The sequence below is a fragment of the Pseudochaenichthys georgianus genome, chromosome 6 (genome assembly GCF_902827115.2).
Source record: "Pseudochaenichthys georgianus chromosome 6, fPseGeo1.2, whole genome shotgun sequence".
Lineage (NCBI taxonomy): Eukaryota > Metazoa > Chordata > Actinopteri > Perciformes > Channichthyidae > Pseudochaenichthys > Pseudochaenichthys georgianus.
This window is the reverse complement of record NC_047508.1, coordinates 42,503,725-42,519,002: the sequence shown is the minus strand read 5'-3', so window position 1 is coordinate 42,519,002 and position 15,278 is coordinate 42,503,725. Positions and strand designations below refer to the sequence as shown.

Below are 15,278 nucleotides of genomic sequence, written 5' to 3'. Positions count from 1 at the left end.
ACACACACACCCACACACACACACTGCACACACACAGCACACACCACACACACACACACACACACCACACACACACACACACCACACACACACACACACACACACACACACACACACACACACACACACACACACACACACACACACACACACACACACACACACACACACACACACACACACACACACACACACACACACACAGCTACATTGGTCGAATGCTCCAAATACCACCCATTTCACGTGAACGCGCACCTGACTAGATAGGACACGGCTGGCTTGATCGATCCACTTGATAACCCGCGTCGTAGGACCGCTTAGCGACAGCGCGTATGTTCTGGATCAGGCCGACCGGCTAACTCGAACATCTCAGGTTCGGTTGAAGCGGCTTCGTAGCACAGGCCTCTGGAGAGACTAGCCTGATCACACGAGGGCTATATGTGACTAAGACTTTTAATTTAACTACAATTGTGGCTCTATATAATATGTTGGTAAACGGATGGCTCCTCCTTTTGCTAAGCCATGTCTCTTTACATTCACTTGTAATAGAAGGAGAATAACTACATCAGTTCAGATATGTGATATGATAAATGATCAAACCGGTATCATCAAATATTTGGTTCATCTAATTTTGTTGATCAAAAAACCCTAAATAAAAAGTTATCCGCTTAAAATAATTGACATTTAAAAGCAGTTTTTGGAACACATGCACTCGGTTTATGGCACGCTGCAAACACGAGTTCATGATGTTACCAATGCAGTGTGTATGATGTTTAATACGTGTGTGAACGTGAAGCAGCCGGGAGAGAGAGGTGAGTCACGTGGAGACCTTTCCTCAAGCTGCAACGATAACACGTGGATACATAGTGATGACGATTCACAGCTGGAGGCGACACGTTTAAAGACAACCCATCTGGATGCATCTCAAATAAAACAGCACGACGTGGATTGCTTCTGAAAAGTACTCGAGCAGCAACAGGATAGTAACTATGAGTAAAAACAAGATGTGAACGCCTCGCCCTGTTCTGGGCGCCTGCAGCAGACCGCTGGGGTTTGCTCTGCAGCTGAGAAAGAAGCTAACTGAAGTGTTTCACTGCTAAAGGGAGCCAGATGGAAAAGATCATTACGGCTGTCATGACATTTAATGTATTTGTTCTTTGGCGGATTATTGGGTGTTTTCTTTTGAGAAACAGAAAACAAAGGACCAAGTTTAACGGCAGCAATAACGCTTTTTACACGGGACAAAACTCTTCTTGATCTAATAGATGATTTTAGGGGGAGAGGGGGGATGTCTGGTGTATTGCTCAAGGGCACCACGGCAGGGCAGGAGGTGAACTGGGACCTCTCCAAGTAGCAGTCCACACTCCATATTTAAGTCTGGTCGGGGACTTGAACCGGCGACCCTACGGCTCACAGTCCGAGCCCCTACTGACTGAGCCACTGCCGGCACAAACCTTCATCGGTAAGACATCAGCACTTTAGTGTCAGTCGTCAAACGTTTTGCTTCCATACAAAATCACAGATTATTAAACTAAATATTCTGCCTTTTCTTTCCTAAACTTCAGAATAACATCTTCGACAAACAAAGATGAAGCCCACTTTAGAGTTTGTTTATTTTAATAGTATTTTTAATTAGTATTTAAAAAATGAATGTATGGAGGGTATTTTGTAATACAATAAAAAAGGCTTTTATTATGTCTTCGTAGACAGGACAGTCAAATAAAAACTAGGGATGCTCCGATCGATATCGGGCGATATTCACTCTCTGCCGATCGATTTCTCCTAATCTCCTGCATATATCACAAAGTAACCTGTTCTGAAAACGGCCACACGCTGAAATAAAATCTGCCTCTCAGAGTTGAACTGCTCCTCCACTTGCTGGTATACACAGAGCTGCTATCATCAGGTCCTGTCTCGCTCTGTGTTCTGGTTCTGCATGTCGATGTACGAGGCGCTCGTGTGTCTGCAGTGGATAGTCTTCTCTTACCGGACACACTCTGTCGATTGGAGTCCGCCTCTCCGTTACTGGTGTTGGAGGTGCTGGGGGTGCTGCTGTCCACTCCGCCCAGCAGGGGGCGCAGGTGGCTCACAGACACCTGCTCTATGAAGGACGTCCCATACTTCCTGAAATACCACCACTCAAATATCTGAAACACAAACGGAGAGAAAGAGAGATGGTATTTAGTGTAACCGTTTATATGACTTTCATTCCACATTGTTACTTGTTTGAGGATAGCTGAAAAATAAAGACATGTCCTTTTTGACCAGTCATTTAAAGGTCCCATGTCACGGCCATTTCTACTGATCATAATTCCATCGTTGAGGTCGACTAGAATAGATTTACATTGATCAATGTTCCAAACTCACATTGATTTCTCACAGCATCTCTGTGTAGTCTGTGTATTCACTCTCTGTCCTACACGGCTCTGTCCCCCCGCGGACTGGTCCAAACGTAACGGCTATGTTACTCGCTACAGGGTGCACTTTGAGGGTTTGTGACTGCAGACCGTTTAGAAACATAAAAACCTTCACAACACAAGGGGACGGGTGATAACCGGAAAGCATGACATGAGACCTTTAAGTCTACCAAACACAGCAGTTGTAAATACATGAAGAAACACTTAATCCAAGTCTTCAAATACAGAAAAAAAGACTGACTGGTAGGAGATATTTCAGATGTAAATCTTATCAGCTAACAATGGGACTTTTTATTTACTTGTAATGTTCATAAGCTTCTAGGCTGCTTAAAAAAGGATCAAAATAGAGCTTATTTATAAAAACATAAAGATATAATCAAAGCCCTGAGCCCCAACACCGAGGACCTGGCTCGTACCAAGTTCATCTAGTTATTAAGTCGGGTAATTAAAAAATGAAGATTGTGTATTCATTTGATCTGATCAACATAATGAATGTTTGTTGTCTTTCTAAAAGTGCAAGTTGAACACCCCTAAGCTAAAGGGTCTTTCTCTTAATGTAGCTTAATGTTTATTTTATTAGCTTTTCTTTTTTAATGCTTAATGTCTTTCATTTCTTTTTTGTAAAGCACTTTGAATAACCCTGCGTCGAAAAGTGCTATATAAATAAACTTGCCTTGCCTGCCTTGCCTCTTTGCTCTTAACTCCCTTTTAATAAGCGTGTGGACCTAACTGCTCTGGTACTAACACAAAGTGTCTGCCTCAGTGGGCCTCTGTGCCACAAAGACCCAGGAGTGTCCCTCTCCAACTTCACCAATTACTCCCTGATCCTGAGAGCAGCCAATCATGCCCCTTTCACACCAAGGCTTTTCCCGTTCTCGCTCCGTGCTAGGGCTTTTCTGGTTCGGAACCGGTTCTTCGGTTCAGCTCCCGCTCTGTTCACACCGCTCAGAGCCCGACTGGTGCTGCGTCATGACGTAACCGTTTGCTTCATAAAGACAAACCGCGCGGAAACCCCTCACATCGACAACAATGAAAAAAAAATAAAACTGATTCTCCACAGATCATGTTGAAGCTGGCGGAAAGGCAGACGTCGCGTGTTATTTGGACACCGCCCAGATCTTCCAACGTCAGCGTGACCGTATGCGGTGCTTGCTTTCTAGACCGACAAACTTTTTGGTGCTTGAAACGAACCGGATTCCGGAGCTTAGAGGCGGCTCCGCTGCGGTGTGAACAGGAAAAAACGGTGCTTTTCAAGCTCAGAACCGGCCCTGGAACCGCGTTGGTGTGAAAGGGGCATCAGTGAACCTGAGAGACTTCAGGGTCATGGTGGCAGACGTCTGAGGACCACACACACCTGCAGAGTGTGTGACGTTTCGCCTGCACGACGAAGTGTCTCGGAGCAGGAAGACACTGACCCACAGGCCGGGGGAAATGTGCTCTCGTGTTTCAAAATATTGTACTGACAGTTTATATATCTCACTTTCTGTTTAAGCATGACTCTCCGTAAACTGTGGCGACTAAACTCCCAATGAACAGTCACTAAAGGCGAAGGTAGACTCATCACTTTGACACGTTTCAATTGAAAGAGTCCGTACTGAAGTTTTAGCTCGTTAGGCGATGTTTAATAACTCAAACAAACAATAACTTAAAGAGGACCAAACGGTCAACAGAAAGTCTCTGTGTCGGACTAATTACTTAATTAAATACAAATGTGTGCGATCTAAAATACCAACAATAATGAAGACAATGGGTTTTTAATTGGAGATATTCATTAAGCAGGCCGTCTGATTAGTCGTGCCTATTTTCATCATTTTGGGTGTAATGTTTTGCAAATAGGACACATTTGTTCACTTGTTTTAATATCTACGAAACACTTAATGTCCTCATTGTGTCTGTTGGCTTAAGGAGTTCTGCACCTTCCTGTTGGCTCAGTGCGATACTGTAATAAGTAAAGCATGTGCTTTGTGAGCACAGGAATCGGTGGATTGTCTTAAAAATGCCACAAATCGTCCTGATGAAGTCGGATGTACCGTTATGTGAAGGTTGCTAGTCCGGCAGTGGCTCAGTTAGTAGGGGCACCGGTTCAAGTCCGCGACCAGACCTAAAATATGGAGTGTGGAATGCTACTTGGAGAGGTCCCAGTTCACCTCCTGCCCTGCCGTGGTGCCCTTGAGCAAGGCACCGGACACCCCCCTCCCCCCCTCCTAATTCTTCTAATTCTAACTCGTCTGCTTGATCTGTTTAGAGACAAATAGACGAAAACGTGACTATCAATATTAAGCTTGAATGTTGCACTAAGCACATACTTATATAAGAATCATTAAATGGTAAAGTTGTAATGACTGAATGTGTGAAAACATCCAGAATACTGATGAGAGCTCCAGTGTACAGACTGCCACGAGGATAAGCTGTTTGAGTGATATTAGATGGGGCTCATCTAGAACTCTTCAGAGGAAATCCGCCTAATTAGGTCCATAAGCGTCTTGTTTAAATAGCCAGTGTCGCTCATACGTATCCTACGGGTTTCCACATTTCTCAATCATCTCACAGAGCACGTGCACACCTTCTCTAAGCTGCCTCTTAGCGCACACTGGCTAGCTGCCCGCGGGGAAGAGAGAGTGAGTTAATTAAGAGAGGAGCTATTTTAAAATACAGACCAACCACTGTTGCTCAGTCGTCTCTGTGCACAGCTTGAAGGAGAGACAAAACGCCTCGCTAACGGATACTGCTTTGATGATATTTGTCACATCTCTTTTGATTGTTTTTATTTTTAAACGCTGATGTACACACTAGGGCTGTCCCGAATACCATTTTTCGGGCTCCGGATATTCGGTAGTAATCAGCAGCGAATATTCGGCCTACCGGTGTATTCACGGCATTCATTTTGTTATTCTACAGTATTGTTGTTTTATAGTTATTTGTTAATGTAACCCAAAAGGATATCGCATTGAGTTTGTTACTTTCGATGCAGTTGTATGTGTCTTAAGTGTAATTTGGCTTGGCTTCCTATTTATGGACATGCTTTTATTTTGAAGGAGAGTTAGCGCTGTTGACAGGAAGTTGTTGTTGCTATGGAAACAACGTGACGGAGATTAACGGAGAAAAGTAATATCTACATACAAAAGACAGAGAAAGTAAACGATAACGTTTATGGTTAAGTGTTAGCACCCCCCGAAGAGGCACAAGCTCTTACGTTGATATTGGAGATTTCAATAAATTGAATTTGAAAAAGAAACGGGGAAAAAACAAACAAAACGAATATCCGAATAACGAAATTTAAACCCGAATAGTACTCCAACGAACGAATATTCGGGTCCAGCCCTAGTATACACTTGCACTACATCAGGGTATACGCAGAAATCCTGAAGTCAAATGTAAAACCTTTTAAGACCTTCTTTAAGACCCTTTCCATACATTTTAAGAACAGCGCTGCTAGGATCCTGATGAGGGTGCGCAAATATGATCACATCACCCCCATCCTTAAAGCACTACACTGGCTACCCGTGGAACTGAGGATCGAATTCAAGGTCTCCGTCCTCACCCACCAGTGTGTCCATGGAACTGCCCCTCCCTACCTCAAGGAACTCCTCACCCCCCACACCTCCTTGCGGACCACCCGTTCCAGCAACTCCAACTTCCTCAAACCCCCCAGGACTAAGCTCCGTACTATGGGAGACCGGGCCTTCTGCTCGGCTGCTCCCAGCCTGTGGAACGCTCTCCCCGACCAAATGAGAGCACCACAGACCGTGGAGGCTTTTAAAAAAGGCCTCAAAACCCATCTCTTCAAAAGAGCCTTTGCCTAGACATTTTTATCACCCTTTTATTTTTATTTTTATTTTATTTTATTTTTTTATTGCTTTTTAATTAATTCTACCGTGTTGTGTAATGTTTATTTATACTGTTCATGCTCACTACTTGTAGCACTTCGGGATTTGCATTCAAATATGAAGTGCTTTATAAATGGAACTCATTATTATTATTATTATAAAACCTCATCGGAGCTGCTCTGATTGGTTAGCTGGCCGGCTCTGTTGCGATTGGTCAACCACTTAGATATGTCCCGCCCCCTTAGCCTATCACGTACAATGCTTTGGAGCGTTATTAAATATTGTGCTCACTGTGATTCGGATATTAATTCAATTAATTGTTAATAATTCAATTCAAGATTCAAAGCTTTATTGTCATGTGAACAATTTGTAATTTGAAAAACAGCACTGCTACCAAGAATTTCAGAAGCATCATTGCACATTTCAAAACTGTGTTCAGTATTATTATATAGAGACAGTACATGAATATTTCTTACCAATATGAGTCCTGATATGAGGGAGGAAGTGCCCGTCAGAGCCACGTAGAACTTGGGTGTCAGGGTGTTGAGAAACATGCTTACTGTGAAGGAGACACAAAGAGAGACAGATGCGTTAGAAATCACTTCCAGACATTACAATATCTCTCAGCTACAACAAAAGAGGGTGCTTCAGAACAGACACGTGTAGAATCAAATGCTGCATTTCATTATAAAACTAGGTTACGGAGAAACATCAGACAAGCGAGAAAAACATCAAAAAGACTCGGTGACATTTGTGTTTTCACGACATGAAACGTTTCCTGCTGAAACAACGCATCCACATGCAGGCTTTGGCATTTCCCAGAGTGCTCAGAAGTGAAAAAGCACAACACCAGGGGAGCAGGATAAGCCCAACGACGCACTGAAGATACACCGTGGGGACGAAAGCCAGGGGGGAAATGGAGCTTACCAGATATAATACACCATTAACTCTTCACAAGCAATTAACAACTCGTACTTGGCAAATGCAACTTTTAGAAAGAAAAACGTCATCTCGATGGTGTTTAAATGGCTATTAGAGTTTGAATATATTGGTGCAGGAATGAGTACTAAACCCTGAAATTAGATAGCATTTTAGCAATCACGCCAACTCAAAGTAAATGGTTTTGGGAATGGGTTTTGGTTAGATGCTTGAAATAAGGTCGAAGGTTAATATAGGTTTTCTTCTACTTAAAATACTTCAGTAAATACACCACTTGAGAAGGTCTGAAGCTTTTATGTAGTCTAAAAATGGCGGGTGCTAACAATTGTCTTAATGAGAAGACTAATCGTCATCACGCCCAGCATTAGCCTCCTTTAGCTTAGCGGTGGTGACGTGAAGTCATGTGACCGTGCTGTAGTTCCTTTATAGCCCAACATTAGCCTCCTTTAGCTTAGCGGTGGTGACGTGAAGTCATGTGACCGTGCTGTAGTTCCTTTATGGCCCAACATTAGCCGCCTTTAGCTTAGCGGTGGTGACGTGAAGTCATGTGACCGTGCTGTAGTTCCTTTATGGCCCAACATTAGCCACCTTTAGCTTAGCGGTGGTGACGTGAAGTCATGTGACCGTGCTGTAGTTCCTTTATAGCCCAACATTAGCCGCCTTTAGCTTAGCGGTGGTGACGTGAAGTCATGTGACCGTGCTGTAGTTCCTTTATAGCCCAACATTAGCCTCCTTTAGCTTAGCGGTGGTGACGTGAAGTCATGTGACCGTGCTGTAGTTCCTTTATAGCCCAACATTAGCCTCCTTTAGCTTAGCGGTGGTGACGTGAAGTCATGTGACCGTGCTGTAGTTCCTTTATAGCCCAACATTAGCCTCCTTTAGCTTAGCGGTGGTGACGTGAAGTCATGTGACCGTGTTGTAGTTCCTTTATAGCCCAACATTAGCCGCCTTTAGCTTAGCGGTGGTGACGTGAAGTCATGTGACTGTGCTGTAGTTCCTTTATAGCCCAACATTAGCTGCCTTTAGCTTAGCGGTGGTGATGTGAAGTCATGTGACCGTGTTGTAGTTCCTTTATAGCCCAACATTAGCCGCCTTTAGCTTAGCGGTGGTGACGTGAAGTCATGTAACCGTGCTGTAGTTCCTTTATAGCACAACATTAGCCTCTTTTAGCTTAGCGGTGGTGACGTGAAGTCCTTTGACCGTGTTGTAGTTCCTTTATAGCCCAACATTAGCCTCCTTTAGCTTAGCGGTGGTGACGTGAAGTCATGTGACCGTGCTGTAGTTCCTTTATAGCCCAACATTAGCCACCTTTAGCTTAGCGGTGGTGACGTGAAGTCATGTGACCGTGCTGTAGTTCCTTTATAGCCCATCATTAGCCACCTTTAGCTTAGCGGTGGTGACGTGAAGTCATGTGACCGTGCTGTAGTTCCTTTATAGCCCAACATTAGCCGCCTTTAGCTTAGCGGTGGTGACGTGAAGTAATGTGACCGTGCTGTAGTTCCTTTATAGCCCAACATTAGCCACCTTTAGCTTAGCGGTGGTGACGTGAAGTCATGTGACCATGCTGTAGTTCCTTTATAGCCCAACATTAGCCACCTTTAGCTTAGCGGTGGTGACGTGAAGTCATGTGACCGTGTTGTAGTTCCTTTATAGCCCAACGTTAGCTTTTTACTTCCGGAGATTGCAATTACACTTCAAATATTATTAAAGAGGTGTTAATATGTGTGCAGAATATCCTGCTCAACAAAATGTAACTCTAACGCAAGTCTCATTAGTTAGTGATTATAAAATGGAATGGAAGTCACAATGTACTTTAAATATGCAGAGAAGTGTTAAAGATATAATTTAACAAAACAAAAACATTAGATTTGAAATGCTAAACCCGCGTGCTTCACCTTTTTATCCCTTGACATTCTGGTTTCTATACCATTTATTTCCTCATGAGATGTTATATTGGATCCTGTGAACTGGAGAATTGCAGCTTTAGCCAATCATCCATATCAATGAGTTTTACAGTAAGGAGTTGATCCATGCTTTTCTTAAAAATCCCAGCCTTCACCATGATCTATTTGGACATTATGTATTTCTATTCCACCCGCAGTGTTAGACGGTAATGTATTTTCTCGTTTATGTCGCAGATTATGTGTTTTTCATGTGTCGCAATTTCGCTTCCTTTCTTTCGTGTGGAAACTAATGTGTCACAAAGTTGACACATTAGCTGTATTGTGATAGGTTTGCAGAATGAAGCAATACAACAGTGTCAGAGTCTTCCTCTGCCATCCGTTTTCAATTTGTGTTTTCAATTTCACAAACATCTCTCCGAGAAAAAAAACTGATTACAAAAGTGACGGATGAAATGTGCAGCTTTCACCTCGTTTGATTATCCGAGAAACGTTTTTCATTACAATATAACAACACAAATAAGAGTTCTTCAGACTGAAATTCCGTCGCAGATAGATTAAGAGTCTGATTATGTGTTTATGCATTAATACGGTCATGTTAAAGTGGATTCAGGTAACGATGTGACCGATTAGCCTCAGAGATCTGAGCTTGAAGGGGGAAAACGGAGGATTAGGAGACTGAGGAGGATCTAAGTAATGATCTGTTCGGAGAGATTAGCAGCTCAGAGTAAAGTTCAGGGTGTACAGTCCACCTGGACAAAAGTCACTCGTGTTTACCTTCTAAATATGACATAATAGGATCAAATCAGTCTATATGTTTGTATGGTTGCTTGTGCATTCAGTGTGTAGCCCATTCTGTAGTAGAGTTATCATAACAGACACAAATTGGCAGCCAAAAAGAAAAAGGGAGTGCATCAATAATAAAGTGGGACTGACTTTTGGTGGCCTGCCAAAATGCACCATAATTTCTGCCGATGGCTACAGGTGACCTTCCCCTCCATCATTTGGCTGTAAGTTCAACGCCTCTTTGAGCTGTAGTAAATTAAGATAAACTGATACAGGGTGTATGCAGGAATCCTGAAGTCAAATGTAAGACCTTTCAAGACCTTTTTTAAGACCCTTTCCATACATTTGAAGACCTCATCGCCACTTGGAGTTCTAACCGGTTACCTTGGCGACACACTTTACCTCACATTGACTATATACAGTATTGATTGTCCTTCCTCCTTATCTTCCAACCATTTGGACGCAGACTTGCATTTCCCCATAACGATGTTGCTTAGCAACCGGTGTAAACGGACCTTCGCGCGCTATCAAGCCGTGAGCGTGCGATGTCCTGTTCAGATGACGTCCAATCCAACGGGATGCCATCAATAAACTACACAGAATCACACGACACACCTACGCCATGACTACATTCAGGCAGACTGTAGAACACAACCTCTCTGGACCATTCATATACTTATTGAAAACAAGCTGCAAAATGTAATACCTTGGAAAATGCCGTTTAATACTTTTTAATAGCCTTAATTTTTGCTAAATTGATTTATCAACTTTTAATACTTTAAGACCCGCGGACACCCTGTGATAGACAATTGTCTTTGAACAACGTTTATTGGGGGCATTATAGGTAGAACAATATATCTAAGGTAGCCAGGGGATGCTGGTGGTATCTCAGGTTAATATTTACAAGAAAATATATTAGTTTTCTCTGAGATCGAAGCTGCTACAAACTGAAACATCTATTTTAAACCCTTTAATATAACTGCCAAGGGCATTGTTTGCACTTAATTAATAATATATGCCAAAAAAAATCAAATAATTCAGCAATTTCATCATTTATTTATATCAGAATCCAACTTTTTTTGCTACTTAACAAAACATGATATGTGGCTACCAATACCAATACATGTTAACCATCAAATATGATCAAATCCATCCATCAGAATACTTCCCACTTTTTAAATGTTGTATCATTTTCAATGGCAGAAATTAGACATCATATTTTGGTGGAAGTGTTAATTGTCATCTTAATTCCCGAGGACACCCAAATGAGGATAGGTTTTGGACAAAGACCCCACTCGGATGAATCCAAGCCTCATGCTCTCAAAGTAACACACACACTCTCTCTCTCTCACACACACACTCTCACACACACAAACTATGTGCAGCTGGACAGCTATTCATTGCAGTGAAGTGGAGGCTCTCGTGGAGCAGAAAAGGCTCTTTCAGATCAGCCTGTGGTCAGACACGACTTACAGCTGCTGTCAGCCTGAGCCGAGGAGACGATCCTGCTGACTGGCAGGAAAAGGCCTCTCATCTTCATCACTCTGGGAAATGTAGTTAAAATTGACATATGGTCTATCGAGACTCTATACACACTGAACAATAAAGCAGGGTGCATGGCCGTATCCGATAGTTACAGATCCTTCACAATCAAAGCTAATCTGCATTAAATAGTTGTTTCCTTTTAGTGGTAAAACATTACATTAATTAAAGAGTGATGGCGTGTGTTTATAGGCAGACCAGGAAGTTAGCATTGCAAGGCTCCCTCGACAAAAAGTGGGATTTTTTCTGTTAGATTTTAGTATATTGCTAAAAAAATAAGATTGGCGGCAGACACACGTTTATGATTCTTACACAATTTGACCAGCAGGATAATCTTCACAGAAAACCCAACAAATATTATGATAGTTGAAGCGCAAGCGTTGAAGTTAGTAAAGAAACTAATGAGTTCACGTCACCAGCGCTAAGCTAAAGGCGGCTAATGTTCGGCTTTGTACTTTTTAAAAGACACGTAAGAGTTTCCTCCAAGTTTACAGTAAAACAAACTGGTGGTGTGACCAATGGCCATTTACAATTATTAATACCATTACTATTATTAGCATTAGTCTATATTTTGGTTGAAACTAAGCCAGGAAAAAAAAACATAAATAATAATAAAAATATATATAAATAAAATCGAATTTTAAAAATAATTTTAAATCATACTGACGGATTTTATGTTGTACAACAAAACATTCATATCTCTTCTGCTCGTGTTAACCAGACCTTATTCCAGGCCTAACCAAACCCATCCAAAAAACCATTGACTTTTATACAAAGAAACCAGTTAGCGCTAAGATGCTAAACTCATTTCTGGGTTTAGGACTTATTCCCTCACCACTATTTAACTTGAAGCTGAATTCTTTGTGGTTTCAGACTAAAAGCAAAACCAGCTATTTTGTTTGTGGGGTAGGTAATTTTTGGAGAAACCAGCTCGAGTGCTTCCTTACAGAACATGACCAATGAGGGCACGAGATGAGTTTGTGCCCCGATGGAAGGCTGACAGGCAGGTAGGCCATCCAGTTACTTTAGCCGGGCCGGCTCAGATGATTGGTCGTGCTTTTTACAGCGCCACGGCTTCCACTGATGACATTTCTTTATGGATTTGTTGTCAAAGCACTTCAGATATTCATTGCTATCGGGATGTTAAGAGCATTCCATGGAATATAACGACAAGTGTATCTCGAGCCGGTTTCTGAAACTTACCTACCCCACCTTTAAAGTTGACTGAGCTTTTGAATCTGATTTGTACCATTTGAAACATTTCACTGGTCAAGTTCGACTGTTTGATCCGTCTGTTAGCAACGTTTCTTGATCAGAAAATAGGTCCTCTGTTAACTTGGTCTCCGGGAATCGAGCTCCACAGCAACGAATCAATCAGTCCCTTTGTGTAATATAATCGCATTATCCTCTGGTAAAGTTATAACACGGGTGTCCCAACTCAGTCTCAAACTAAATTAAACTGAAATGTAATCAAGCGTCAACGTCACGCAATTAGCTTCAGATCAGAGTGAGAAGTCCGATGGCTTTGTGGATCAGAGGGATTACCGTGAAGCAGAATGTTTTTACAGCACGCGTTCATCGAGAAAGGGTAAATGGACCCGAGGAATAACAAGTGAGTGTGTGAGGGTTTGTTCTGCCCTAACCCTGTCTTGCACTTTAAACAACATTCAAGTGATTCTGCTGTACTTGTTCCATGGATATAAATAACAAGGCCACTAAAACATGTTCCCTCGTTGTGTTCTGCAGCGAATAAAGCATCAATTCTATAACACATAGGTTTGAGCAAGCTCTCTGATTGGTCAATAGGCGTGTTTGATTCCACGATCAAACAACGATCAAATAGAACGCGACTAATCACAAAGTATCCAGTGGCCTACACACGCCACCAGCCTACCGAAACTACTTCCATGAGCCTACATCGTGTGGTTTCCATAGCGACGTTTAGCGACACACAGCCGTTACACTGTTATACATTGTCTCTCGTTGGAAATCGGTAGCTACAAAATGTCAGATTTTAAAGTTCACTTTGATTTGTTGGGGGGCCTCAGTATTTATGAATGGCTGGACATGGACACAGACAGAAAGATGTGGAGCAACGCGCTTTCTGCCGGTCCGGGACACGCCATGAAACGGCCACTGGAGGAAAGCTCTCCCTATAAAGTAGTCCTACCCGTGAACACCACGGCACCACCTGCAAAAAAGTCTGGCATGGAGTTCATGGAGAGCTGTTTCAAGAATTGCACTTTTAATGGCAGCATGAACATCCACCTTCATTCTGAAGCCAACATGTTTCAGCACCGTGGACAGCCTGATTCGATTTGTTCCGCTAATCCCACACAGTGATTACTCAGATATCTAAATAGCCTAATTCAAGAATTGTTTTCAATAAATTGGTTAATAATATATTATTTATTATAATTATATCAATAACTGTAAGCGGGGAAGCAGGAGTGTTCGATTGATCGGCTAGCGTTACCAAGGGAACTACTTTATAGGAACTACTTTCTGACGGAGATTAACTCAAGCAGAAAGCGTAGGTTTGGGAGCAAATTCGCCCACATTATGAAATTATTTTACGATATTGTTGATTACAATGATAGTTTGTGTAATAGAATCGCAATCATACACTTGAGGCCGTTCTTGAACGTCATTATTGGTACGACAGTACTGCGGCAGGACCGAGGCGCTTGCGTGTATGATTGCTTAATTAAGCCACTGAAGAGAGAAAAAGACCAATATCACCAGGAATATATGCACTGTAAACTACATGGGAGGGTGGGGAGTTTGAACATTTTGCAAAACATGAAGCTAGATGATAGCATCTAGCCAATCTCAAGTAGACTTGATTTAACGGCCCACTCTTTCGAAACGTGACAAACTGCGTGTCCAAAAAGGCATGTGAATGGGTGTCAGTGTTGGATTGTCAAACACAGGAAGTTACAGAAATGACCAGTTATCAATATCGGTCCATACGTGACATCAGAAAGGTGTGGGAGGGGTGGGTTTAGAAGCTAATATAGTAACGCAGTGTAGGCGGAGCCGTGACGTCATCTTCAATGAGAACCACAAAACCAACATCAGCCGTTAGCTGTTAGCACTCAGAGCTCACAGCTCCTCATATCTGTTCAGAAACTAGACAGAAGTTAAACAAGTCCAAACCACAGACTGCCTGTGTTATGGCGAATACAGTCGCTGGTTTATTTATGTCTGTAGGCCGTTGTTGTGAGTGTGGACGGTCGGAGCATATACAACGTTAGCTTAGCCGATCTCCATTCAGAAAACACGCATTTTAAAAGGTGTTTCTCTGCCGTCTGTCTGCAGACTTGTCAAAGCATTAATTCATGGTTTTTACTAACCGGTATCAGTGTGTTGTTACTTCGGCATCATTTTGAAACCTGTATTACAATTAAATCACGGTCAAATATGTTCATCTTGTTGTAGTTGTAGCCCCTTGCCAGCGATTCTCTCTCTCTAGTTTAGCATACTCAGCCCGACTCAGCCTGGTTGTTGGAACCTCGATTTTATGAGGCCAGAAAAACTGTGAAATAGTACCCGCTAGCCGGAACCACGCCAAGTGGAAACGCAACCAAAAACGGGCCGGGCACGGCACGCTTAAAGCGAGCTCCGCGCTGTAGTGGAAATGCGCCATAAGTGAGCCGAGCCAAATGATCCAGCTCACTAAAAATAGCCGGAATTCCCATCGCTAATACGTAAAGAGATAGTATCTATAAAGGGACGGCTCAATTCAAAATTCAAGTCACGTGACACAACGCCACACACACCGCTCTCCGGATGGACGCCCTCTCAGCCCTGGTCCGGCGGAAACACCGGTTCTGAGGTAATAAACTGGAAGCTTAAGCCCCGCC

The 15,278-nt window shown here is 42.6% G+C and overlaps 1 pseudogene; it reads right to left on the bottom strand.

The window, feature by feature from the left end:
* Positions 1 to 15,278, bottom strand: part of LOC117448530 (suppressor of tumorigenicity 7 protein homolog) — a 90,191-nt pseudogene that overhangs the window by 23,429 nt on the left and 51,484 nt on the right.